The sequence below is a fragment of the Arachis hypogaea genome, chromosome 3, assembly GCF_003086295.3.
Source record: "Arachis hypogaea cultivar Tifrunner chromosome 3, arahy.Tifrunner.gnm2.J5K5, whole genome shotgun sequence".
Taxonomy (NCBI): Eukaryota; Viridiplantae; Streptophyta; class Magnoliopsida; order Fabales; family Fabaceae; genus Arachis; species Arachis hypogaea.
The window spans coordinates 125,015,227-125,042,849 of NC_092038.1; the positions used below are offsets into that span (position 1 = coordinate 125,015,227).

At 32.0% G+C, this 27,623-nt stretch overlaps 3 long non-coding RNA genes across 3 annotated transcripts; 2 read left to right on the forward strand and 1 right to left on the reverse strand.

Moving 5' to 3' along the window:
- Positions 1-6,674: 6,674 nt before the first annotated feature.
- LOC140182763 (uncharacterized) lies at positions 6,675-7,363 on the forward strand. The gene is made up of 2 exons (XR_011878874.1): positions 6,675-6,991; positions 7,099-7,363. It is a non-coding gene; the product is annotated as an uncharacterized lncRNA (long non-coding RNA).
- Positions 7,364-20,907: 13,544 nt separating this feature from the next.
- Positions 20,908-22,841, reverse strand: LOC112771295 (uncharacterized). The gene is made up of 2 exons (XR_003186979.2): positions 22,611-22,841; positions 20,908-21,503 (listed from the first exon to the last, which is right to left on the reverse strand). It is a non-coding gene; the product is annotated as an uncharacterized lncRNA (long non-coding RNA).
- A 3,453-nt stretch (positions 22,842-26,294) lies between these two features.
- LOC112771298 (uncharacterized) lies at positions 26,295-27,423 on the forward strand. Its single transcript, XR_003186996.2, has 2 exons — positions 26,295-27,105; positions 27,226-27,423. It is a non-coding gene; the product is annotated as an uncharacterized lncRNA (long non-coding RNA).
- The last annotated feature ends 200 nt before the right edge of the window (positions 27,424-27,623 follow it).

Below are 27,623 nucleotides of genomic sequence, written 5' to 3' on the forward strand. Positions count from 1 at the left end.
AGAGAAGAAAATTCAGAAGGGCAAGAGGTGAAAGAAAAAGCGCGTGAAGAACACGATCACAATATGGAGAGTGAAAATAGGAATATAGAAAGCAGAAAAGTAGGTGAATCCAAAAGTAAACATCAAGAGTCAGAGAAGGAGGAATTTACGGGAGGAAAGAGGCTGAAAGACTGAAAGCATTGGGGAGAGATGAGAATGGCGGTGGAATCCTTGAATATACGGTGAAAGAAAGAGGAGAGAAAATTGCGAAAAATTAGAATGGAAAAGGAGAAAAAGCTGTCGACAAAAAAAAGTCATCATAGAGAAACTTGGAAACATTCTACATAACCTATTTGAAAAAAGAAGGGCCAAGCACATGGGCCAACATGAAACTGGCCCAAAACAAAAAAAGTTTGAATATGAAGGAAAAAGGAAAGGAAACTATATAGGCCTGGCCATGAAAAGAAAACTTGGACACCTAAGGAGAGATTCTAAACCACAAACTAGAAAGTCCCAAGATGGATCAAAACATCAACACGGTGGGCCTCTGTAACAATACATGACAGAAAACGAAGTAAGCGATGAATGTCAATCTAAGGCCCTTACTGTACATCAGATTTTATTAATAAGATGGGGAAAAGGAAAAGAAGCGGCTGAAGAGGAAAGCAAAAGGATGACACAGGATATTAGAAAAAATAAGAGCAACTGGAAATTTAGAGAAATGCAACAAAACAGAAACCCAAATCTATAACTCTGTAATAGACGAGATGTACTTCGTTGAATTACCTGAGGAGGAGGGAGAAGAAAAAGAAAAAGACTATGAGAAGAAGAACATGACAGAAGCTTGGGAACTGGAACTAGTGCAAAACATCAAGGCCAGACTAAAGCTCAAAAGGGAGAGAGAGAGAGAGCAAACCAAATGCTGATAGAAAATGGTAACCAGAGAGTTGCAACAAAAGAAGAAGAAGAAATGAGCAGCTGCAAGAAAGGAAGAACACTAATGGATGGAGCCACGGGAGCGGAGAATAGAATGATTCAACATATCAGAAGGGTGGCCGACAACCAAATGATGGCTGAGAAGGCAGGCTTTACCATGCCCCGCCCTCAACCATGACCATCTTAAGCTGGAACTGTCGTAGGTTGGCGGCGCTCGCGACAGTTTTTGAATTAAGAAATCTATGCAAATAGATAAAGCCAACCATTGTGTTTTTAATGGAAACCAAAGCTAAGGAGAAATGAATTAGGAGCATTAAGAAGAAACTCAAGTTTTCTAACTACTTTAATGTGGAACTCTGAGGATTGTCCGGAAGCCTTTGTTTATTTTGGAATAAAAGTATTGATCTTGATGTTTACTCTTGGTCCCATAATATTATTGCTACTAATATGAATGACAGGAAATGCAATAAATGAAAATGTAAATTTATATATGGTAGTCCAAAATTCGCTCAAAGAAGGCTTCTATGAAAGGAAATGGCTGAAAACTGAGACGGTGAGCAAATACCGCAGTTGTTTATTTGGAATTTTAATGATATTATTAGCCAAGACGAAAAAAAAGGTCTACACCCCAAACCAAGCAGTCAAATAGTCGATTTCAGAAATTTTGTTGATGCCAACTCTCTCATGGATTTGGAATTGAAAGGGAGGCGATTCACCTAGTTTAGCAACCCAAAGAATGGCTTTATTACCAAAGAAAGGATTGATCGCGACCTAGCAAACTGGAAATGGAGGCTTATTTATCAACATGCTAGGTTAGAAACTAGGCCAGATATAAGCTCATATCATTGGCCGCTTGTTCTCACTCTAAAGTCAAAGAAAAAATGTACAAGATATTTCAAGTATGAAGTATATTGGAAAGATCACCAAGAATGCGAAGAAGTGATTAGAAGAGGTTGGAATAGAAGCAAAAGAGAAGAAAACAAATGGAATAACTTGATAGAGAGAGTGGAAGGTTTTAAAAAGGAGCTAAAAAATTAGAGCAGAAAAATTTTGCTAAAGCTGACAGGAAAATAATAAGACTACATGAAGAACTTCAAAACCTCCAAAACTCAAGCATAACCAAGCATTAGCAGGAACTATTGCAGACCATAAAAAAGAGGATAGAACAACTATGAAAGCAAGAAGAGAAATATTAGGACAAGAGATCAAGACTCAAATGGTTAAAATGGGGAGATAGCAAACAAGACCTTTTTTCACGCTACAACTCTGCAAAGAAGGGATAGAAATATACTTGAGAGAATAAAGGACAGCAATGGAAACTGGGTGACGGACAGTTATGCCATCATGAAAATGATAGAAGATCACTTCTCCAACCTATTCTTTAAGTCCATAAGAGGAGTTGATTAGTGCATCCAAAAAGTGCCAAAAAGAGTAACATAGGAGAGAATGAGGAACTCACAAGAGAGGTAGAGAAAAAAGAAGAGAAGTTGTTTTCAATATGGGAGGCCTCAAAGCCCTGGATCCAGATGGTTTAAATGAAAAGTTTTTCCAAAGCCACTGGAAAGTGGTTAAGGAGGATTTAATTATGGTGGTGAGTGATTTTTTTGAAATTGGAAAGATCTATTAGGACATAAGTGAAACCACAGTTGTGTTCATTTTCAAGGTTAAGAGACCAGAAAATTTCAATCAAGTGAGGCTTATTAGTTACTGTAATTTCATCTATAAAGTAATTACTAAGATTTTGGTGACAAGGCTGAAAAAAATGCTCAATGACATTGTCTCACCTATCCAAAGTGCTTTTTTGAGTAATAGGATCATCCAAGATAACATAATAATCGTACAAGAAGTGAATCATAGGTTGGAAAAAAGAGGTGGAGGGTCAGAGAATATGGTGATTAAGCTCAACATGAATAAAGCTTATGATCGGATGCAGTGGGATTTTATTCAAGCGGTGCTGAAAGCCTTTGGATTTCATCCGAACTGGGTCAGGCTCGTTATGGAGTGCATCAGCTTGACATCCTACCGGTTTAAAGTGAATGGGACTCTATCAAGAAAAATCATTCCTAGCAGAAGGCTCTAATAGAGTGACCTGTTATCTCCTTACTTATTCATCCTAGTGGCGGAAGTTCTCACTATTTTGATGATTGAAGCACAAGAGCAAGGAAGGATTAAAGGATTCAAGATAACGCCATCGACATTCATGCTCACACACCTACTTTTTGCAGACGATTGCATTGTTTTGGTTGAAGCAAAGGTCGAGGAGGCATACTAAATTATTTCTATCCTCAACCAATATACTGAGGCATCAAGACAGAAAATAAACCTCCAGAAATCAGGTATCAATTTTGGCAAGCAAGTGGCCTTACAAGTTAGAGTCAACATCGAGAAGATTATGGGCATGAGCACATGGGACAACCCGGGCAAATATTTGTGTTTATCAGCATATCAGGGGAGATCAAAGAGCAAAGCTTTAGCTTGGATAGAAGAGAGGGTAATGAGCAAACTGGAAGGATGGAAAGAAAATTTACTCAATTAAGTTGGGAAAGAAACCCTCATCAAATTAGTGGTTCAAGCCATTCCGGCTTATGTTATAAATGTGGTTTTATTTCCTAAAGGGTTCTACAAAAAACTAAGTGCCAAAGTTACAAAATTCTGGTGGAGTTCTAATAAAAAGGACTCTAGCATCCATTGGAGAAGTTGGAGAAAGATTTGTGAAAGAAAAAGAGAAAGGGTTTAGCCTTCAAATATTTTCAACACCAAAATATGGCCCTTTTGGCAAAGTAGGCCTAGAGGATTTTACAAGAACCAGAAGCAACTTGGGTTAAAATAATCAAAGCCATCTATTTCCCAAGTGAAAGCTTTTGGGAGGAGAGAGAAAAAGAAAGAGAATCTTGGGTATGGAAAAGCATCATACAGAGGAGAGATTTTTTGAGAAGAAAGGGAAGGTGGATGGGTGGTAATGACATAACTATCAATATTTGGGAGGATTTCTAGGTATACGGCATGTGGAGGATTTTTAGAGAGAAAAACTAGGAGGTAAACTTAGTAGAAGAGCTGATAAAGTGGGAAGAAGGTTGGGATGAAGTAAAGATCAAATGGATTTTTGCGAGTGATGTAGCCAACATGATTCTCAGAACCCTAATAAGCTTAATAGCTAGAAAGGACACTCTGAAATGGCCGTATAAGTCAGACGGATGCTAATCGGTTAGGTTGGGCTATCATGCTGCTAGAAAGGAAGAAAAGGAACAAAATCTGAATGCACCGTGGACAAGTGGAGAAGACAAGGAGGTTTGGATAGAAATTTGGAAGCTTCAGGTACCAAAGAAAATAAAAATGTTTAAGTGGAGGGCAGCTCAGAATATTTTACTAGTGGGGGCCAACCTATTCAAAAGGAAACTAACAAGGAATCCCATCTGCCTTATTTGCTATGAGAGCGTCGAAACTATAGAACATACCCTCTTGCTATGTTCCTGGACCATGACCGCCTGGTTTAGGGCCCAATACCAGCTCAGTCAATCAACAGAAATGATATCTACTTTTGGGAATTGGTTTCTTATGAATGTGAGAAAAATTAGAGCAAACAATGACAAGAATCAGGATATAATGATCAGTAAACTTATTTATTTATGTTAAAAAATCTGCAAAGCGAAAAAGAAAACTTATTTTCAGAATTTAGTAGCTGATCCTAATCAGAAGAGCCATCGCAATGGAGAAAGAATTTAGAGCAGCAACCAAAGAGGAGTAAACAGTAACAAATACTAACATCGTAAGGAAAAGAAAAGCAACCAGCTGGAAGCCACCACCAGGGGAGTGGATTAAAGCCAATGTGGATGTAGCTTTCAACTGCAATTTAGGAGAATGAGCAACAACAACCATAATTTGGGGCAGTAGGGGGAGACTTCTCGTGGGTACTACGAACAGAATCATGGCAAGACCAGTCCTAACAGTAGAGGCAACGACAATTAGAAATACAGTCATCATAGCCAGGAATCTTAGCCTAAAAAAGTATTAGTTGAATCAGACAGTCTTCTCATGGTACAAGCTCTAAAATCAAACAACATAGGAGATGAAGCAAAACCCATTTTAAGAGATATTTTAGACAGGATGAAGAAAGTGAAGAATTGTGGACTCACCTAGACTCCCAGGGATGGGAACCACCTGGCACACACGGCGGCAATGGAAGCTGATCGAAAGCTGGACAGGAATTAGCCCGAGAACCTGCCAAAACCGATACAGGACATACTTGGGAAGGAGGCTCATCTAGTTAGCAGGATAGGATTGATTCCATCTGTAGGTTGACGCAGCCTTCAACAATCAATGAGTAGCAGACAAATCGAGGAAAAAAACTTATGTTGGGGCTTCGGGGAAATGGCACACAAATTTACTTGGGTTGCACTGTCAATTTTGGTCTCGACCACCTAACCTCAATCAGTCGAGGAAACTCCACGAGGCAAAAAATTGAGAGAAATAGAACAAGGTAGGAGCAGCAGATCCACATGGAGAACCAAAATCAAGCCACAGACCAGCTCGCAATTGAATTGAAGCAACATAGATTTTCTCTCTCGAGATTATTCACTCTGTCTCGAATTTAAGAGGCAGCTCCACGACACAAGGCAATGAGCCTAGGAAAATCGTGCTGAACTACAACGAATGAGAAGTTCAGACGAATCATCATTGAATGTTCATGGTCTCAAGAGAAGTATGACAGCAATCACAAGAGCTATAAACAGTGGCTTCAGATACCATGCATTGGAGGTCACCATGGCTCTTCATCCGTCTCATCTTCTTCGTTAATTGTAGAGGTCCAGCGTACATTGTGGAACTGAGGCTGTTTTTCCAATCCGATTTCCTTTTGTGGCTTTAGGCCTAAACCAAAAAAAAAAAAATGCACACAATTTGGGTAAAAGCTAAGAAGCAAAACTTGTTTCTATTCATCATTTTGATAGAGAAAAAAATAAAATAAAATTTTGTGCTAAAGTTAAAAATTAATGGTGCGAATTTGATTAGTACAACAAATGACAATGTGCTACCAACACAGAAGAAAAAAGAACAAGAACAACACACTCCTCTCACAATCTTCTATCATATACAACAATATTTTTATGCTATTTTGCACTTCCACTACCCCTGCTGCTCTCATTTGCTGAAGGAGAAATGCAATCACATTCTCGTTCTTATGCTCCAGAAATTGTCATTAAAGACAGCTTCAAATTTTGAAAACAATCAATTATATAAAAAGGACATTTGACCAAGATTTGAAGGAAAGGAGTAAAAAGCACAAATTTAATTTTCTTACAGTATTCTAGTAACTTATTTATCTCATTTCTACAGTAAATAATATATGTAGATATATATCTCTTTTACAATAATAATGAGATAAAATTATTAAATAACTAAAAGAATAAGTATTTATAATTTAGTTTTAGCCAATTTAAAAGGTAAAATCAATATAATTCCATACGATTCTGATTATATTGCTTTGATTTTATTTTATAATCTTATCCAATTTGATTCGAACAATTACAATTTGCATTGCATCGATTTAAATTTATTTTTAAATTCGTATAAATTATTCATTTAACTTTAACTCAAGTTAATGTATGTATTGAAAAATTATTTTTAACGTAGCAAAATTTAAAGTGAATAATTTATATAAAAACTTTTTCTTTGTTTAACGGTAATTTGTATCTCTTAGTGCAACGAAGGGACACAATTCTAGAATTATATTGCATATAAAAATATTATTGAAGACTTTAAAACCTCTATAAAACTCCAAGATAAACTTTATGATTTCAAGACAACCAAAAAGAAGAATCTATCTATGGCTAGAAATTGTGCGTCATATGCAATTACAATATTGTTGATTATAGGAGTAGTTATATGTTCTGCCATTACCAATTTACATGACACTATTTCTAAACAACGTTGGACTAGGTCTTATTATATTGCATTTGAGTTGGATATATGCATCGCTCGATGTCGAAGACAGTTTCCACATGAGTCAATAAGTAAGGCATTTTGCATTGCACAATGCTATGAACAATATCGGCGACTACCTCCTTAAGTAACAAGTAACGTATGTATCTAATTTATTGTGAATATTTTAGTTTATGTAATTTGTAGTATTTTAAGACTTAAACCTCTTTCTTTTTTTTTTTTTTTTTTTTTTTTTTTTTTTACCAGACAATGTTCATATAAATCTTCCAATGAATTGAAGATCTGAGCTCTTTATTGAGATCAAGAAGTGATCCATGTGGCTGATTTTAATTAGGTGTTTCATTTAATGCATGTATTTATGGGTTTTTTTTGTGCTTCAGTTATCTTTAAGTTTCAACAACTTAATCTTACTTTTTATAAGACAATATATAATAATAATAACTACTTGAGTTACAATCAAATGTAGTAAAATATTGTGTTGTGATATGAAATAATCGTCCAACTTTTGAAACTCTATAATTGTTACTTGAAGTTGTTAATTACATGTTCATCCTAATTGACATTAAATAATTAAAAGTGAATTCTACTTAACCTTCTCTATTTTAAAAAATAAATTATTATCACTTGTTAAATATCACAGTATTATTAATTAAAATAAATTAATTTATCATGATTAAATTTAAATTTTTATTTAATATAATTTTTGATAACCTAACTAATTAATTATGATATAATTCTTTTTGCAATTTATAAAAATCATTAAAAAAATCTCATTTTGTAATTTATTTTTTCTCAATCCACATATTTATTAATCATTTTCAAAAAAGTTCATAGAAAATTCAAGAGACATTAAAATTTTCTGAAAACACTATATCTTGATAATTCTCTCTTGCTTCTTTCATATTTTTCAAAAAACTTCTTTATATATAGTATATTTAGTTACTACAAAATCCTTCGATCTAATAAAGTTTAGGGTAAAGTATATTTTTTGTCTTTGAAGTTTGATAAAAGTTTTAAAAACACCTCTAAGTTTTATTTTGTTTCAATTTTGTTCCAAAAATTTTCGATTTGCATCAAATATACCCCTGACGGCTAATTTTTCAAAAAATTTAAGACTGATTCATCAACAATTTTATAAGAACAACCCTCAACACAAGCAAATTAAGTATAATTTTTATGTATTATTATTAGATTGGTCTTAAATTTTTTAAAAATTTAGCTGTTGAAGGTATATTTGATGCAAATTAAAAACTTTTAGGACAAAATTGAAACAAAATAAAAATTAGAAATATTTTTAAAATTTTTGCCAAATTTCAGGGATAAAAAATATACTTTACCCTAAAGTTTATTTTCAATTATAGTTCAATTAGAGCTGTGTATGTTGAATGAACTTACTGAATAAATAAACTGAGATATATATAAGCACGTAAAATCATAAAAAAATTTGAAATAATAAAACATTTTATAAAATAAACTCCCTTAATTTCATTCAATTGAATTTGAATTTCAAATTTCGTGTAGAGTGCATAATTCTTTATCTCTTCCATTTTTTTCTTCTTATGTCAATAATCTCAAATATAATCATTTTTTCATTCTCAAATTGTCTGTCTCTGGACGAAGAAGTTCTATATGCAAAATATATTTAAAAAAAAACGAAAAAAGTAAAATAGAATTATCAAGCGATAGCGTTATGAGAATTTTTTATATTTTTTAATTTTTTTTATCTATTTATTTTATTTTTTGAGATTTACTTAGTTGAAAATGATTAATAAATATGTGATTTGAAAAAAAAATTACAAAATATAACTTTTTCAATGATTTTCATAAATTGTAAAAAGAATTATACTATAATTCATTAGTTAAGTTATCAAAATTTAAGTTAGATGAATGGTTAAATTTAATTATAATAAATTAATCTATTTCAATCAATAATATTGTGATATATAACAAACAGTAACTTATCCTTTAAAACGGAGAGAATTGAATAAAATTCACCTAAATTAAATAGTATTGAAACGAAAAAAGATATAATAAAATCTATCACTCAACAAACAGAGTAAAAGAATCACCATACTCCACATACACTTTATATATATTATATAAAGATTGAAGAATGCAAAAAACTTTCAAATGTGTTGTATGTCTAATTTTAATGATAATGTAGTTTGTAACAAAAATTAGATTTCCAACTTTAAATATTGAAATTCATAAAGGCATACTATAAACTCAACCAATGACTGCTAGAGAATGTGGTTAAGGAGATTGCTATCATTATTTCCCCTTCGTCCCCTTAGAAGATGTCGAATTATGTGGCAGGAACCTCTCAGATGATGGATCTTTCAATTTAAAACAAACTTACCTAGTGTTGTGTGACACTACTCCTAAGTTTATTGGAACCTTCAACCAAATCTCGCATTGGTGCAGACCCGAAAGCATAAGATTTTTCCTTTAGTTAGCGGCAGATGATGCACTTCTAACTAATAAAAAAAGGCAACAACGACATCTGTCAAATCATGCTATATGCCCTCATTGCAACAATCAGACCAAATATGTATTGCATGTACTAAGAGATTGTAACTTTTCTTCCAAAATTTGGGAAGCTTTGCTACCCCCGATGTGGAGACAAAGTTTCTTCAGACGTAACTTGCAGGAATAGATTAACTCCAATCTCTCCAACTCTAGCAATTGACAGTGCCTTTTTGGGGTGGTAAGGTCCTTCTTGTGGTTCTTTCGGAGTGGGTTGATCTTCGAAGGAAGTGCCACATTAGTTTTTTCGACCTTTGTTCAAATTCGAGTTTGTTGTGATGAATTTCTTAGATACTCAAAGTCTAAATTGAGCCTTAAAACACCTTTATTGAGCCTTGATAGAAACATTTGCTGGAGATGTAACATCCTACCACACAGAGCTTTACGCTTAGGTCGTAAACTAAAGGTGGTGAGACGCTACGACCTCTAAAACAAAAATACATACATACATACATACATACATACATACATACATAAAGCAAAGATAGTATATCTAGGAGCCTTGGAAGAAAAAGATAAACAAAACAAGACCAAAAATGCGTCACACTCGAAAGGCGTTAAGATAGAAGACTTATACACAAAAATCGAAAAGACATATATATATATATATATATATATATATATATATATATATAATTCTAATACAAAAATACATAATCAAGCTCTAAACTCAACCTGCAAAGCAAAGGCTGGCTAGAAATATATATATACAATCAAAAAACAAACCAAAAGATAAAATATCAATGCTGATTCTCCGAATCAATCTCTAGGAGGGACAATACAAATTTTAATACAATACAAATTTTAATACAAGAGTGGAGAATACACACACATACACACACAAACTAAGTATATAAAATGAAAGCCCCAAAATAGACATTCACTTCTGAAGGAGTCTCCAGCACGCTCAGCGAGGTGCCTTACGTTTTGCATTTGAAAAATAACAAATACGTATGAAATGAGAACCGAAAATTCTCAGTATTGTAACTGTACCCAATAGATAAGATATAAGGCTCTGGACAGCCAAAGGCAATCCTAAACATCTACAACCCAAATCAAACCCTAGAGTTCTCACTAACAAAAAATATGGTAATTCTACCTGGGGATTTTAATCTATCTCTTCAATTCCAGTTCTCTACAAACCTTCCAATTTTCAATTTGGAACAACCCTCACCGTCACCTCTACCAGCATGAGGGATCTCTCAAAGCAAATATATACAAGACATACAAGTAATACACAGTTAAGAAAATAGATACAACATTTAAGTCACATAGCATATTAATATAGATAAATAATTAGGCAAACCCAAACACAATATGCATACTCAAACAAATCATATAAATACACATGATGCATGTCTGTCCTATGGCTGATTAGTCTCATATGTCGGTTATCCAGTTAAACCTGACATGTCAGGTAGCAAACCCTGGACAGTCCCTACGTGTGCGCATCCCCAAGGGTATATATATATATATATATATATATATATATATATATATATATATATATATATATATTCATTTATCATCTCATTGGAGGAGATCTTTCGGAAAGGTATAAGTGTCCGGCCACACTTGCGACGCAGGGACAAGGGAATCTCAAATCTCAATTTGGAGCAAGTGGGGGCGAGCTATTACGTCTACCCAGAGAGATGCAGATAAATTATAATTACCAACCTGGAGCAAGTGGGCGAACTACACCCTTGCATATACCTAGGAAGCTCAAATAATCTTAACCCAGAGCAAGTGGGATGAACCACACCATTGCATCTATCCGGGAAGCCTCAACAACCAACCTGGAGCAAGTAGGGCGAAACCACATCTTGCGTTTACCTAGGAGGTACGTTCTCATATATCCAGGAGAAATAAGGGAAGAGATCCTAACCTCCCACCATGTCATTGGAGATGATTTTACAATATCAGGACGAACAAAGAAGGGGATCCTCACCTTCCACCATCTCAATAAGGTCGCACTTTCTAGAAAGAGTGCTCAAGATGAAACAATCATTCCCAATTCAGTTTCACAATCAAAATATAGTTTCATAATCAAAATATGCTTCTTCAAACTTATCTTCACTATACTTCGATATGTCTTCTTTAATCTACTTAGTACACTCCACAAAATATTCTAGCTAATCCATCCACAATACTTTACAATCGTAAGTCACCGGCTCTAAATTCATAATAAAAAATACCCATTTTATTTCACCCAATACTCTCTCGCTCGTCCTAAAGCCTAAGCACTAACTAGGAAATCTTAAACAGTGTTTACAGAGGTTTGAAAACTAGAGAAATGGTTAAAAATACAAAAAATATAACTTTGGCAAAGCAAGGTGGTCCGGCGTTCGCATGCCACCCGCGTACGCGCGATTTGGCAAAACAGCGTGGTCATGTGTATGCATGCCACCCGTGTACGCGCGATTTGAAAAACTAACAGTGCCATGTATGCATGCATCCATCCGTGTATGCGGGAGTAATGGGCAGAGTCCAGTACTCGTGTCGCATGAAACCTTTTGCATACGCATGTGCTTGATTTTTCAAAAAATCTGTTAAGTTTAGAAAATCAGTTTTTTACACCAAATTTTAAACATACATAACTTTTCCGTTAAAAATAGTTTTCAATCCATTCTTCAGGCGTTATAAACTTCACGAACCCAATTTTTATTCAAGACAAGTTTCACAAGATTTAGGAGTCCGAAAGTCAAGTTATCTCTTGCAGAAGTTGGTAAAAAATCAGTTTTTACCAAAACTTACAAATCCCCTAGTTTTCCAAAATTCTCAATTCATAACCAATCAAACCACAACCAAATCAATACCAATTACTCCTAACCATTATCACATACTTCTCAATCACTCTAAAAACATATAAACACATAAATTCTTCAATCTATTCAACAAATTTCACTCATAATTTCCACTAATTTCAACATCAAACATCAACAATTCACATTACATGCACATACCATATCTAATCAATCAAACTTACTTATTCATATGATTCAAACCTATCTTAAGGCAACTAGTCTAAGATTCACACAATATTATATATTAATTACAAGAAACTAAAACCATACCTTGACCGATTTTTCCCAAGCTTTAAGACACCACCAAACCTCTTTTTCACCAACTTCCAAAACTCCAACCCAAATTTAACAATTTTCGGCCACCGAAGCTTAGTTCCAAATACTCAAATTGCCAATTCAATACCAACTCAATACGAAATTCAATCTAGTTCCACATAATATTCCAAAATCAATAATAAGGTTTACAATTATCCATAAACCACAAGGATTAGAGTTTTCTTACCTTACCCACGGATGATTGGGACGAAATCCAACAATTACCCAATACTAGAGTACACCAAAACCATCAAAATTATGAAAATCCTCAATAGCCACAACCAAAATCACGAAATCAAAATGGAAGAGGGAACTGGGCAAAAAACTCAAGTGCCTTGCCACTTTGTTCAGATAGAATTGAAGAGCTCAGTGAGATAAACGCATGGCCGCAAATGGTGCGACGATCGGAGCTTTGGATTGAAAATAATGAGCAATTGAAATTTGGAAAAGAAAATGGTTTTAGGTTTTTGCTCTCTTTTCTTCAATCTCACCGTGGAACGAAATAGGGAAGGGAAGAAGGATGAATGCTTAAAGGGGTGATGGTTTAAGGGTTGGGCTTGGTCTAACATGAGCTTGGTTCAACCGGTTTAGTCTGTTGGTTCAATTTCAGGCTAAAATCTTTAAAATTAGTGTTTTAATTCGCATTTTAATTATTTTTACTTCTTCAAATTATAAAATTTAATTTCCTATTTTTTTTACTCATAATTAATTTACCAGATTTTATAGGAGGCCCCCAATGAAGATGTCAAATTGAATCTAGACGGATCTTACATGGCGCCCATCAATAATGTTGCTTGCGTTGGGATTGTTAAAAACCACCTCGGAGGTTTTGTCAAAGGTTTCTCCTACAACCTTGGAAGTTTCTCTATCCTAAATTTAGAACTTTAAAAAATTAGTCATGGCCTTCAGGTTGCTATTGCTCTGAATTTTCTTTGTATAATTGCGGAATCTGATTTCGCAACAGCTCTGAAATTCATTATCCAAGACTATCCAATTGAACACCCATACTCCTCTCTCATTGAATACATAAAGCTACAAGCGAATCCATATCTCTCATGTGTTCTGGACCCATGATCCACGTGAAACAAACTTTGTGGCTGACCACTTAGCAAAAAAAAAAAAAAAAGATAACATCTTTTCATTAATTTACATATATTTGACTATGCCCTTGATGATATTGCTCATTTGCTTGTAACTGATGTAGCTTCGGTTACACTGTCTAGAGATTTTAGTTATTTTTCTTTTTCTTATTTTGTTGGGTCCTTTGATCCATTCTCTCACAAAAAAAAGCATACTATATATATAAACAAATTTATACCATATATTTTAGTAATTGTGTCATATTAATAACTTTGCATAGATAACAATTTTGCAATATAAAAATAATGGAATTCTATATAAAATAATATAAAACTTTAAGCATGCTAATCAATTAAATTTAATCTCTATTATTACTCAATTAAATTAAAAAATAATTATTATATATAATTAACATCTATATTAAAACTATAATAATAACAATTTTTAGTTACAAATACTCAAAGTACAATAAACATGTTTATTAGTAACATTGTTGCTATTATTACTCCATTTAATATGTTAGAATATATCAAAATCAATTAGTTTTTATTAGAATTATTTAGCATATCTGAATATTTATTATAGGATATTACGTCTTTATTTTTTCAATTCTCTTACCATCTATAAATATTCTTTTATATTGTATCATTCCATACAATTTGAATAGGCACAAGCCTTTTCTCTACTGCTCTCTCTTATTTTTCTAACATGGTCTCAGAGTTATGTATCATCCTTGAAGAGAATAGGTTATTTTTCTTCTAGTGTAATCACCGTATTTTTTACACTTTTTCTTTATGCCATTTTTCTTTCCTTTTGTCACTCCTTTAATGCTTTTTCACCTCACTGATTAGCCTATCCTCTTTGTTTTGTGTCTTTCCGACTCTAATAAATCAAACACCAATGTTATTCACTACTAACCTATTCTCATGGAGAAACCAAATATTTTTCGTCATCCTCCAACATTTTACCATCTCTTTGTAGTTAGTCACTTTTTGGGCAGTTTTTGGGTAATTCACTATCTTTTCGACAGTTCCATCTGCACTTCCTTGCGACAGTCCTGTATGTACATGTTCCATTAATTTATGTAGTTTTTTTTTAATTTTGCTATTTTAAATAAGTTTCAAACTTAAGTTTTCACTTGAGTTTGAGAGGGGATATTAAAATATATTAGGATCAATTAGCTTTCATTAAAATTATTTAGCATATTTGAATATTTACTATAAGATATTACATCTTTATTATTTCGATTTTCTTAGCACCTATAGATACCCTTCTATATTGTATCATTCCATACAATTTGAATAGACATAAATAATTTCTCTATTGCTATCTTTTTTCTTTCTAATATAATATATTATTGAAAATAAATTATTCAAAATATCTTTAACCATGTTCAACTTTAGCATAACAGCATCTACTTATTGTTTAGACATTCCAATATATCATGATTAATAAAATTTATTTATAACTTTATGCTATATTTTTTTGTATTTTTATTCTCAATCAATTTTTTCTAATTATTTTCTTTAATTATCTCCAAATACAAAAAACTAATAGATTAAAAAACATAAAGCTCATTTGGTAGCTTAAGGTTTTTATCAAAGTGAGGTTTTAATTTTGATCAAATTTTTAGTCCTGCAATTTGGCCAGCTACAGTGAAGTTAATCCTTAGCACTGCTCTGTCTAGATATTGGGTGGTGAGACAATTTGATTTCAACAATACTTTTCTCAATAGAGACTTACATCAAGAAATCTATATGGTTCAACCAATTGGTTTTGAAATAGATACTGAATCAAAGGTTTGCAAACTTAACAAATCTCTTTGTGGTCTAAAACAAGCTCCACGGGAGTGGTTTCTTAAACTAAGCTCTACTCTTCAAATTTTTGGTTTCTCTAATTCTAAATCTGATATGTCTTTATTTATTAGAACTGCTACTACTTATGTAATCTATATTCTTTGCTATGTTGATGATATTATTATAACAGAGAATGATGCAATTGAAATTGATTTAATGATCAAACGACTTCATAACATTTTCTCTTTAAAAGACTTAAGAATTTGAAATATTTTTTAGAAATTGAAGTTTTGAGGACTGTAAAGGTAGGATGTATTTGTATCAGACCAAATATATGACTGATCTTCCATCTAAAGTAGGGATGCATTGTGCTAGCCCTCTGCCAACTCCTATGTCATCCTCCTTGCATTTAACAAGAATTGGGTCTGAAGATTTCGAAGATGTCAAGTTGTATCGATCTGTCGTAGGCTCTCTCCATTATGCCACAATTACCAGACCAAATTTGTCATTTGCTGTTTGTAAAATCAACCAATACATGCATGCTCCTAAATTGGATCACTGGAAAGCAGTTAAACAAAATTCTTAGATATTTACAAGGGACCAAGGATCAGGGTCTTATGCTTCACAAGTGTCAAGATTTTAGGCTGTATGGTTTTTCTGATGTAGATTGGGCATCAGATCTTGAAGGTAGAAGGTATGTCTCGGGGTTCTGTGTGTTTTCTAATACTAATATTCTCTCACGATCTTGCAGGAAGCAGAGCACGATCAGCAGGTCTTCCATTGAAGCAGAATTTCAGAATTTAGCAAACTATGGAGCTGGGGTCATCTGGTTCAAGAACTTGTCGTCTGAACTTAGAGTTGAGCTTAAAACCTCTCCAACAATTTTCTGTGAAAATTTGAGTATAGTACTTCTCACGTCCAATCCTGTTCTTCATGGAAAAACCAAGCACTTCCAGATTGATATCCAGTTTGTAAGAGACCTGATTTGTCAAAAGCTGCTTCATGTGGTTCATGTCCCAGGCAATGAGCAAATTGCTGATGTGCTAACTAAACCATTGTCTATATCATCTTTTGTCAAGCTTCGATGCAAACTGAGAGTTGTTCAATGACCAGCAATCAGTTTGAGGGAGGATGTTAGTGAAAATGAAGAGTTGGTTAGCAAAAATAGTTAATTTGTTACATAGAGTTGTTGTTGAGCTTCCTGTTTTTGGGGATAAAATCTATTTTCTATTCTAATAGATTTTATTCTTATAGCCATCACTACTATATTTTTGTGTACATTATATAAGTTCTTTCGTTTTCTTTTATTGTCAAGAAAACCCTGCTTTCTCTAATCTCTTCATAAATATATAATATATATTATGTTTGACAAATTAACCCTAACATTAAGTCAACAGTTAACTGTTAACTTATTGTAAAGTTATTAATCTTTCCTCAATTCTCTCTTTTCACTGTCAGTCTATCACTATTCCACCATATCACCATTGCAGTAGTTTTCATCAACAACTCAACACTAATACCAATCTTCCCAAAGCAGAAAAGTTCTGCTACTAATTCCATTTCTTCTGTTTCTCCCATTGCTATCGCCATGACTCCCTCTCCCTCTCTCTCTCTCTCTCTCTCTCTCTCTCTCTCTCCTACGACCAACCACAACCACTGCAAAAAGAACACCCACTTCATCTGTCGTCGCCATGGTCGGTACTGCAAGAGAACCCCCACTTCATCGCCAGCCTCACCTCATGACTCATCATCGCCTCTCTTTAATCATCATTCTCTATGCCGTGATTCACTTTACTTCGTCGTGCTTCTTTATCACCTCGTGTTTCTTCATCATCTACCACTTTCATTTCGAGGAAGTTGCAAAGTGAATTTGATTGAAACCAAATTCTGCAAAACCCATACCTTTTTTCATTTTCCATACCATCCAGAAAACAATCTTATTTTTCTTTTTCATCAGGTATTTCTTCCTCTGTTTCTTATTTTTTGTCTTCATCTTCCCCATCTTTGAATTCTTTATCGTTTTCTGTTGAAATTCTGGGTCAATATCTATTCTTGGTTTTTCCTTAACTTGCGATTATAGATATCTAATTTCACAACACCTCACACTACTCTTTGCTGTTGAGTTTATTGTGTTTTAATTTTCTCCTATTTAATTATTGGATTAGATTTGATCACCCATTATTTAATTAATATGAAATCAGTTTTTGGGACTTTGTTTTGTTCATTGCTATTTGGAATTTTTCTGGTTAATTTGGTGGTGGTTATTAAGTTAATATTTTATTCATTTTGGTTGAGGTAATGGAGAACTGGAGATTGGTTATGGTGGTGCTGGAAGCAGAAGTGGAAGTAGGGGTAGGATGTGCAGTGACATGGATGAAGGATGGAGGAATGGTGGTAGGTAACGATGGGAGAGAGTGTGGATAAATTTATAATTTTATAAGAAAAGACAAGGATAAATTAGTATTTTTATAAAAAAAATTAACAATTGACTAAGTAAATTATTTATGAAAATCAAGTTTTAATAGTGGTATATGTGAAATTAGTAAAAATCTATAATTAGAAAATTAGTAACAGCGACTGATTTAGTAATTGATTTTAGATTTTTAGACCAGACACTAGCAACCAATTTAGTAGCCAATTTTATCATTGACCGATTTAGTGACCGAAAATTAGTCGCTATTTAGCGGCCAATTTCTTCAGCGACCAATTTAGCAACAAAAAAAAGGGTCGCTATTTGTGACCAATTTTATTAGCGATCGATTTAGTGACCAATATCGTTTGGTACTAGTTTGATAGTATTGGTTGAAAATAAGTCACTAACGATTAGCGACTCGCTATTTTCTAATTAGCGACCAAAGTTTTAACGACCATCACAATCGGTCGCTAAATTAATTGCTATTCTAGTAATTTCTTGTAGTGTAGAAAAAGGTTCAAAATTAAATGACCTCAAAGAACACCATTTTTTGAAAAGTATCGACAAACAAATAGATAGTTCAATTTTTAAATAATATAATACTTTTAAATTTATACCATATAATATAATTAATTTAACCGTCTTAATCTAATTTTTTATTAAGAATAACTACAAAATTAGCTAAAGAGCATGAATCAACATAGAAATTTTTGTTTTTTATATTGGTAATTTACAATTTTCGGTATAAAAAGAGGGCATACATAAGCTAGGCAATGAATAAATTTTAGGGATAAGTACTGAAATCGTCCCTAAGGTCTGGGGTGAAAATCAAAATCGTTCCCAACCTTTTTTTGTTATTAAAATCATTCCCAACGTTACAAAACGTTATAAAATCATATTTTTTTATCTCAATTTATTTTTTGACCAAATTACCCTTAACTATTAATAAAAAAATAAAAAATAAAAACAAAAACAAAAACAAAAACTCCTCCCCCCCACCCCCACCCCCACCCCCACCCCCACACGTTGTTTGAAGCTTCTTCCACCTCCTTGCAGCCATGTCTATAGCAAGGAACCAGGACTGCAAAACTATCATCGTCATCATCATCAACATCACTACTCTGAAAATCAGAACCAAGTGGCTCCAACCACCCAATGGACCAATCAGAATCATAATCATAATCAGAGTCAGAACCATCAGATGGAACCAAGAACAAAAATGGGGGCATGAATGAATCTAACCCAGCTGAGAACAAGCTCATTTCATATGAATAAACCAATAACTTGGGAGAACAACTTCTGTAAAAAATTTTGCAAGGTCCTTCTTTTTCTCCCTCAAATATGAAAACCAATTCAGCAAGTTAATCAATTATACTTAATCTAGAATCACTGGTCCAATTAACAAAATCGAGACACAATGGGGAAAAAACAAATCTAGCAGTTCAACAATTCTAGCAACAACAACAATTCTTTTTCTCTTCTTCACCAGCAACAACAACAAATCCAGTAAATTGAATCTTCTTCACCAGTGGAAAAAGTTCAAGCAGAAGCAGAAGGAGAAGCAGAGGCAGTCAATCATAAAAAAAGAACAACAACACAGAAACCAGATTGATAATCAGAAGCATGCAGAAGCAGCAGAACCAGAAGAAACCATAAGAAACCAGAAACCGGCGAGGAGTAGCGACACCGGCGGCCGAGCAAGGAGGAGGAGCAGAAACGGCGGAGATCCAGCAGAGACGACGAGAAACAGCAGTGGCGGTGGCGAGGACCCTTCCCCTTCCCCCTCTTCTTCCCGAAACCCCTCTCCCACATCTTCTCCCTTCGTGTTCCCTTCCCCCTTTCCCCGAGGAATAGAGTGGTGGCGGCAACGAAGAGCAGTGGCGGTAATAGAGATCGGTGGCGGCGACGAGGAGAGAAGAAGAAGAAGAAGAATAAGAAGAAGAAGAAGAAGGTGGTGGTGGTGCGGTGTAGCAGGGCGGCAAGGCGATGGTGCGGCGGTCCCCTTCCCTCGCCCCTCCCCTTCGCCCCCTCTTTCTTTCTCTCCCCACCCCCTTCTCTTATCTATCCCTTTCTTTCCTTTCTTTTATTTATTTTATATTTATTTTATTTTATAATTATATTTATTTTATTTTATAATTTTTTAATAAGGGTAGTTTGGTAATAAAAAATAAAATTGGTAAAAAGGATGATTTTAAAGCGTTTTTTAACGTTGAGGATGATTTTAATAACGAAAAAAGGTCGGGGACGATTTTGATTTTGACCCAAGACGTTAGGGACGATTTCAGTACTTATCCCTAAATTTTATAATCATATTGCGTATAAAGCTAGCCTTGTGTTGGGAAAACTCAACAAAGGTTCAAAATAAGAACCTGTTTAACAGCGAAAGTACCAAAAATAATTTTTTCACAACCTGTGCGATTAAATAGGCAATATCAAAGATACTCCAAGCAGCAAATATAATGGCAGAAATTAAATAATCAGACACCAGAATTTTAACGTGGAAAAATCTCCAAAGAGGGACAAAAAATCCACGGGACTTAGTCCAGTAAAATCTTCTACTATCAGAATAATGAGTACACAAACAGTCTTCCTAGTGACACTAGAACATCTCAACAATCAACAAAATACATCATCAAAACTGATGGAATCAACATAAACCCTCCACAAAGAGGGTATCTAAAATCAGGTAAAAGAGAAGGCAATACAACTAGCAAGTTATATCTTAATGTTCATCTCTACACTAAGAGTAACATACTAAAATTTCATAAGAAATGGAGCAAATTTACCGGCTCAATCGGATCAAATTGTAACTGCCCTTTTTCCCCAAATTCTTCTTCTCCCTCACGCCGAAGCTCTACTTCATTTTCTCTCCTTCAAAAATGAACGAGGCTTCAATTCTCTCTCTCCCTTCCTCGTGGCTTTATGCCACTTTCTTTTTTTTTTGTTTTAATATGTGTGAGTCCCACTTGAGGTTGGAGACCCACCAATACTTTGTCAGTCTTATGTTTGCAAGACCGAAAAAAATAGAGACTTGCGGCTAAGAATGGTGGATCACATGCAATTGTATTATTGATGATTGGAGTAATGATTTGTTCTATTTTTTGAAGAAAAAAAGCTCAACATAATAAGATAGAACAGTTAGAAAGTACAATGTTACTAGATAACAAAATAAAAAATTAAACTGTAGTCATCTTCGACATTGTCATCAACAACTAGAAGGATCAAAATCAGCTTACTCTTTGTAGCTCCTAATTGACTAGTTGATAACATCCACAACACCTGCTTCTTGATTTCTGAGTATTCTGTCATTTCTTTCCAGCTAAGTATTCCAGATGATAGCATAAAAACTAATCAACCACCTATTGTATTCGTCCTTCTTAGTAGGAGCGTCTGTCCAACTCTCGAATTTTTACTTAATTGTTCCTGGAATAGACCATAGTTTTTTATAAGCGAACAACCAAGCACACCACACCTACCAAGTAAACTCACAACTCAAGAATAAATGGTAAACATTCTTTGAATCTTTTTTACACAACACACAATCAGTATCATTTTGACCAACAATGCCAAATTTACTTAATCTGTTCTTAGTATTGACTCTATTAACTAATGCAAATCAGGTGAACAATTCCACTCTTGGTGGAACCAACCCCTCCAAATAGAACAAGTGAAGCGATAACTGAAAATGTCCTCCGATAATATTTCAGCCTGCAAAACCTGTATAAAAGAGTTAGTAGAATGTCTAATCTATTAAATTTTCATACTATCTTATCCTCTCTCTCAGATGTTAAATTGACAGATTGTAGCACCCTATAAAACTAATTCACTAATTTCAACTCTCATTGAAACAGTTCTCTTTTTCATTAAAAATTTTATACCTATTGAAAATAATGATTTGTTCTATAAACTTGTTATTTTTCATCTGAAATGAAGATTGTGATAAAATTTGCAGAATTATGCACATGATTTAAAAGTGAGAGACAAATGCATTAAGACATGTTTTCTCCTTGAATGTTGTTCAATTCATTGGGGATTTTTTTTAAAGAAAAAAAGTTCAACTTTTATATTTATATTTAAATAATATTATATAACTAATAAAATTTATTATTTTTTACTAATTCTTGATCATTCTAAATACTAAATATTAAAGATTGAATTTTAAATTTTAAATTCTAATAATACAAAACTAAAATATTAACCCAAAATATTAAGCTAATATTGATAAAAAATATTAATCTTCTAGTATTTCTTTCTATATTTACATGCATTTTGCAAGTTTTTGATATTTGTACACTTATTGCTTATCTTTTTGCCATTATAATCTAAATAGATATATACATCTCCCGATTACAAATAAACAAGCTAAGATATAAACGAAACATGTGTATCCATTAGACATGGCACTCTGCCTCCATATTTTGTTTGCAATGATTTTAGGTATGCAATTTTTCACTTCCTTATTGTATCCTAAATTTATCAGACACCATTTAAGACCAATGTATCAAATATGTTCTTACCCAATTAAATAGCATTGTTATATATGAATATTCTCCGAAACCCATAGAATGCAAGAGGAAATAAAACTTAACCGAAATAGTAAAGTATCCTAAAACATCATTTGTTATAAGAAGTGTTTTGTTTTCTTATTTGTAATGTGTCGCTTAGTGTAAGAAAAAAGACCACAAGTTATGCAAGAAATATTCTAATTTATAATCATATAAAATGATATTAAGTAAGATTATAAATCTATATAAAACTTAATCTATTATAACCTCGTGTGTGTGTGTGAGAGAGAAATAGATATGGCTAAGAATGGCGTTATACTTGCAAGTGTAGAAGTATTATTGATTGAAGTGGCTATTTATTCCACCATGGCTGAATTCTCTAACACTAATCCTGAAAGTATTATTGCATCTTCTATTAATAATCAGAGAAAGCTGAAAAAGTGTATCAGCTCATGCGAAAGAATGCTTGCACATGACTTTTTGAAGATGATGGCATACATTCGGAATTGCCATCTTAATTCTTAATAGTATAAGGCTCGATAGTAACGGTAAATATCTTAATAGTTTTGAATTGTTGTGAATCTTGTTGAGTTAATATTTTCAATATTTATATACTAAAATTAACTACTAATATATTTATATTTATATATATATAATTTAATTTATTTTTAATATATATTTATATTCTAATATATATTTTATATTAATAACTAATTTTAGTTTACAAATATCAACAAAAACGAATGCATGTGTTAAGTTATGAGGACGTACCCACTAACATTTTAAATACATATTAATTTTGTGTCAAAATATTTATCTTATATATATTTCTAAACTTTTAGAATTAAATTTTAATACACTGTTGGTATAAAGTAGTTTTACACATGTATTTAATTATATAATATTATATCATAAAATAACTATATTTTATATTAATTGTATTTATCTATATGATCATCTAAAATAAATAGACGTAATTAGACAATTATGTAAAATATTTTATACTATTAATACATTAAAATTAAATTCTAATTTCTATCTAAAAATATAAGATAAAATTATATATTAAATCATAATAAAAAAATATTATTGTAGCATTATTTACTAGTAAATTAAAAAATTTTGTATTGAATATCTATTTTGATAATTAGTTCTCAAACATAAATTAAAATAAAAATCAATTAAAACATTAACATATTTTGTATTTTTATCTATCTAAATAAATTAAAACATTAACGTATTTTGTATTTTTATCTATTTAAATAACTAACTCTATTATTATTATTATTATTATTATTATTATTATTATTTTTTTTTTTTGAAATTAACTTTTGTCTTTCTTTTATTAAATAATTATTAAATAATTTATAAAATATATAATGATGATATGATGAGAAATTTAATACATAATTTTTTTTAAAATACTATTTATCGTACATAATTCATAAAAAAATATGTTTTACTTTTATTATTAATTAAAAAAATAATCTATTTATATCTTGATTATTAGTTTCATTTATTATTATCATTATTATATATTTAATTTATAAAAAAATAAATTAATAATTATATTATTTTTTATTAATATATTAATATTAATAATAAATAAATAAAAATTATTTAATATTTAATATTTTCATATTATTTATTTTATATATTTAATATATTTATAAGATTTTTTTATTATTTTTATATACTATATATTTATTCCAATTATTTAAAATTTCTGAATCTATCAAAGTTGATTATCATATATGAATATTCATATTTGATACTATAAAAAAAAAAACAAAAAAGCATCTAAGGTTACACGACATAAAAGACTATAGTTGGATCTCGCCTTTAATTGAAGTAATTAATTAATTAATTAATTCGCCTCAACTATATTATATGTTGCATGCGTTCTTCTGTCTATCAAGTATGCAGCTTTTCAGTTGAGTGTAAATAGTGGCTTATATTTAATATTCAATACGATATATGACAACAAATATAATTAAATAGAATCATTATATAACGAATATTCATCAAATTCAAAAGACATTTAAACTTAACCGAAATAATAAACTATTCGTGGTCGAGACATGGGTAAGAGGGGCTGATGTATTGGCCTCTTAAATTACCACATCGATATCCAACAAAAGCTCGGTTGTAGTTGAAATTAGTGTCTGAGAGAGTGCAAATGTGTGCCAGTATATGACCGAAAAAAAAAATAATAATAATAAACTATTCTAAATTAGAAGACCACTTCAATAAAAATATTTAAAATATTTTTTTAAGATGTTCATATATATTATATTATTATTAGACATCTTTATTAAATTAATTAAAATTTATTTTTTAATAAATCAGAATAAAATCAGTTTATTATAACAATAATAATAAATTTAATTGTCTGCATTATAATTATTAGACCCAATTTGATTCGATCGAATTATATAATCTAAACCGGATGTCTTTAAATTTTTTGATAAAAAGATAAATATATCCTTGATTTTTTGTTTTGCAAACATTTAAATTCTTAAAAATTTAAAAATACAATTAAATCTTTAAAAAAAATTTAGATTTATTGTTATTGTTATAAAAAATCAGTTTTTTCTAATTTGTTAAAAAATTAAAAAATAATCGATTCATTAATACGTCCAATAATAATGGGACACATAAATAAACGTTTTATGGGAGCATCTCCCTCTAAATTAACACTTAAGCTATGATGAGAATTTTTCCTTTTTTTGTGTTTATATATATTGGTAAGGAACCAGTCTCAGTATAAGGATCAAGCTAGAAACATGGGTAGAAATATTGTGAGAAATGCATTATCAACAATGTTAATGATAGGAGCAATTGTTTATTATGGCATTGCTGAATTCCAGGATAAATCTAATTATATTTCATATGATGATGAAACAAAACTAGACAAGTGTCTGGACTCATGTCTGAGAAAGCACAGAGGTGACATCTGGGAGATTTTGGCATGCATGGGGAAGTGCTATGCTAACTATAAACGATCCTGAATTTTTGTGAGTAATCATGAATTTACGTTATCTAAGTTTCACTGAAATTACTGTGTTATTGTATCTTTTACGATTAGATGAATGATGATGATGATTCCTTACTTGATTTCCGACAATTGCAATATTCACATTACTCATTGATAACAAATATTTTTCTTTCAAGAGGTTGATTATTTCGTTAATTTAACATCTAGAACAACATTGAATGGAATTGTCAATTTCATAAAATATGAAATGAATAGGGTCAATGTGTCCCTACACTTACAACAAGATGCATGTTATGAGCAGAGCAAGTAAGCATCTAGAATTGGGGATAGAACAGAGAAAGTTAAGCAACTTTCAACTTTGGATCATTCACCAGATAGATATCATACTTCCTGGCTGTTAAAAATATAATTACCAAGGAAAATAAATAAATAAGCATATAGCTTGGGATAAATCTTTATATTATGGTAGAAGATTTGAGTACCAGTAACAACACATTGCATAAAAGTCGAGTGACTGATCTTGTAACCAAAGAAATGGATTATTCAGGAATCTTTGCATAATTTGTACTAAATCATTTCTGTATGATTTCGAAAAAAAGAGGGGGAGGGGGAGGGGGAGGGGGAGGGGGAAGGGGAAGAAGAAGAAAGAAAACAAGAAGAAATCGCATAATAGCTAGCATATTTAAGCATATACTAATACAGTAATACTCTAATTATAATGAATTTATATGATTTTAGTCATGGAAATGTCAAAGGTTTTATTTATGTTTATTCGTATTTGGTTTGGTGCTATTAAATCGATAATATTTTTTTAATGTGTTTGGCAAAATTCTAATAGTAAAAGACACTAAAAAAAAGAAAAAACATCTCTTTTGAAAAGTTACAATTTATATCTTTTTTTAAAAGATCTTTTTTCTAAAAAAAGATGTTTTTTACGTAATAAATAAACAAAAAAATATTTTTATTTTATTTTATCCAAACATAATTAATAAATAAAAAGATCTTTTTATATGAGATATCCAAATATAAAATCACTTTTATTTTTATAAAAGATTTTTTAAAAAAATATTATTTTAAAAAAATCTTTTTTAGAAATAACGTCCAAACAAATTCCAATGACATATGCTTGCATACTGCATTGTCAAAATCCAAACAAGATTTCATAAGCAAATGTTTGTAAGACTAACCATATAGAATATTAGAACAGCAGTAAGTGTCCCCAATCTATCATTGGTTTTGATTCATTGGTTTTGATTCGTCGAAGCATTGAATGAACATATTGGTAGCCCAAAAAATCTACTAAGTTGAGGAGGTAATAATGTGAGATTGGCAGGGATGAGAGAAGTTGAATGATTTAAACAAGTAAACAACAAAACCAATAGGAAGAATGGCAAAAAGATTTTATAGTGGCAATAAAATTAATCTTAGACCTCAATATTCTAAAGCAAAAATTTGGCAGCGACATAAGTTACTTTCTTATATCTGTTTCAACTCAGTTCCACTCTTCAAATTTATGTCACTTTTAATGCTAAATATATGTATCAGATAAAATTTATAGAAACTTTTATTTCTGTAGAATGAACTAAGAATGTCAAAGCTAATAGAATTCTATAGATAGTAGCAAGGAAGAAAATTATTGCTGATGAGATTGTTGAGGGTAAGAATGGAAATAATAAGAAACTAACTAATGAGAAAAGATCAGATGAAAGCAAGAGACACGTGGCAGTTGATCCAAACAATTCAGGTGCTAGGAAAAGCAACAGAGAGAGAATGTTAAATAGGAGGCTGCAAAACTATGCTTGACAATGAATTACTGGTATTGCTCGTTCTCCCCTCTGACAAATTCTATTATGACCTTTCTTTTTCTCTTTCTTGTATTCTTCTTCTGCATTCTTTGGCTACCTTATAACAATTTTCCTCCTTTCTTCTATGATAGGTTCTCATGCATGATGATGGTCCTTGAATTTTTTCTATTCCTCACATAACCTTCATACTTTACTGTTACATTGTTTTCTTTTCCTGCAAGTTATAATTTACAGCATTTTGTTTTTCCCATTTTTAATTATCTGTAACTCATAGTATATTTGTTAGAATCGAACCAGAGATCGAACTAATCAAATTATTGGTTTATTGATTTATTGTTTCAACCGATGAGTTATTAGATGAACTAGGGGTGCACATGACCCGGCCCGGCCCAAAGGCCCGACCTGGTCCCGAACACTTTAGGGGCTAATTTGGTGTGATTTCATCGGGTTTAGGGTCGGGTAAGGGTCTCAAAAATAGACCCGGTCATTATTTCGGGTCAAGTCTAGGCCATAGCTCGGGTCATCCGAA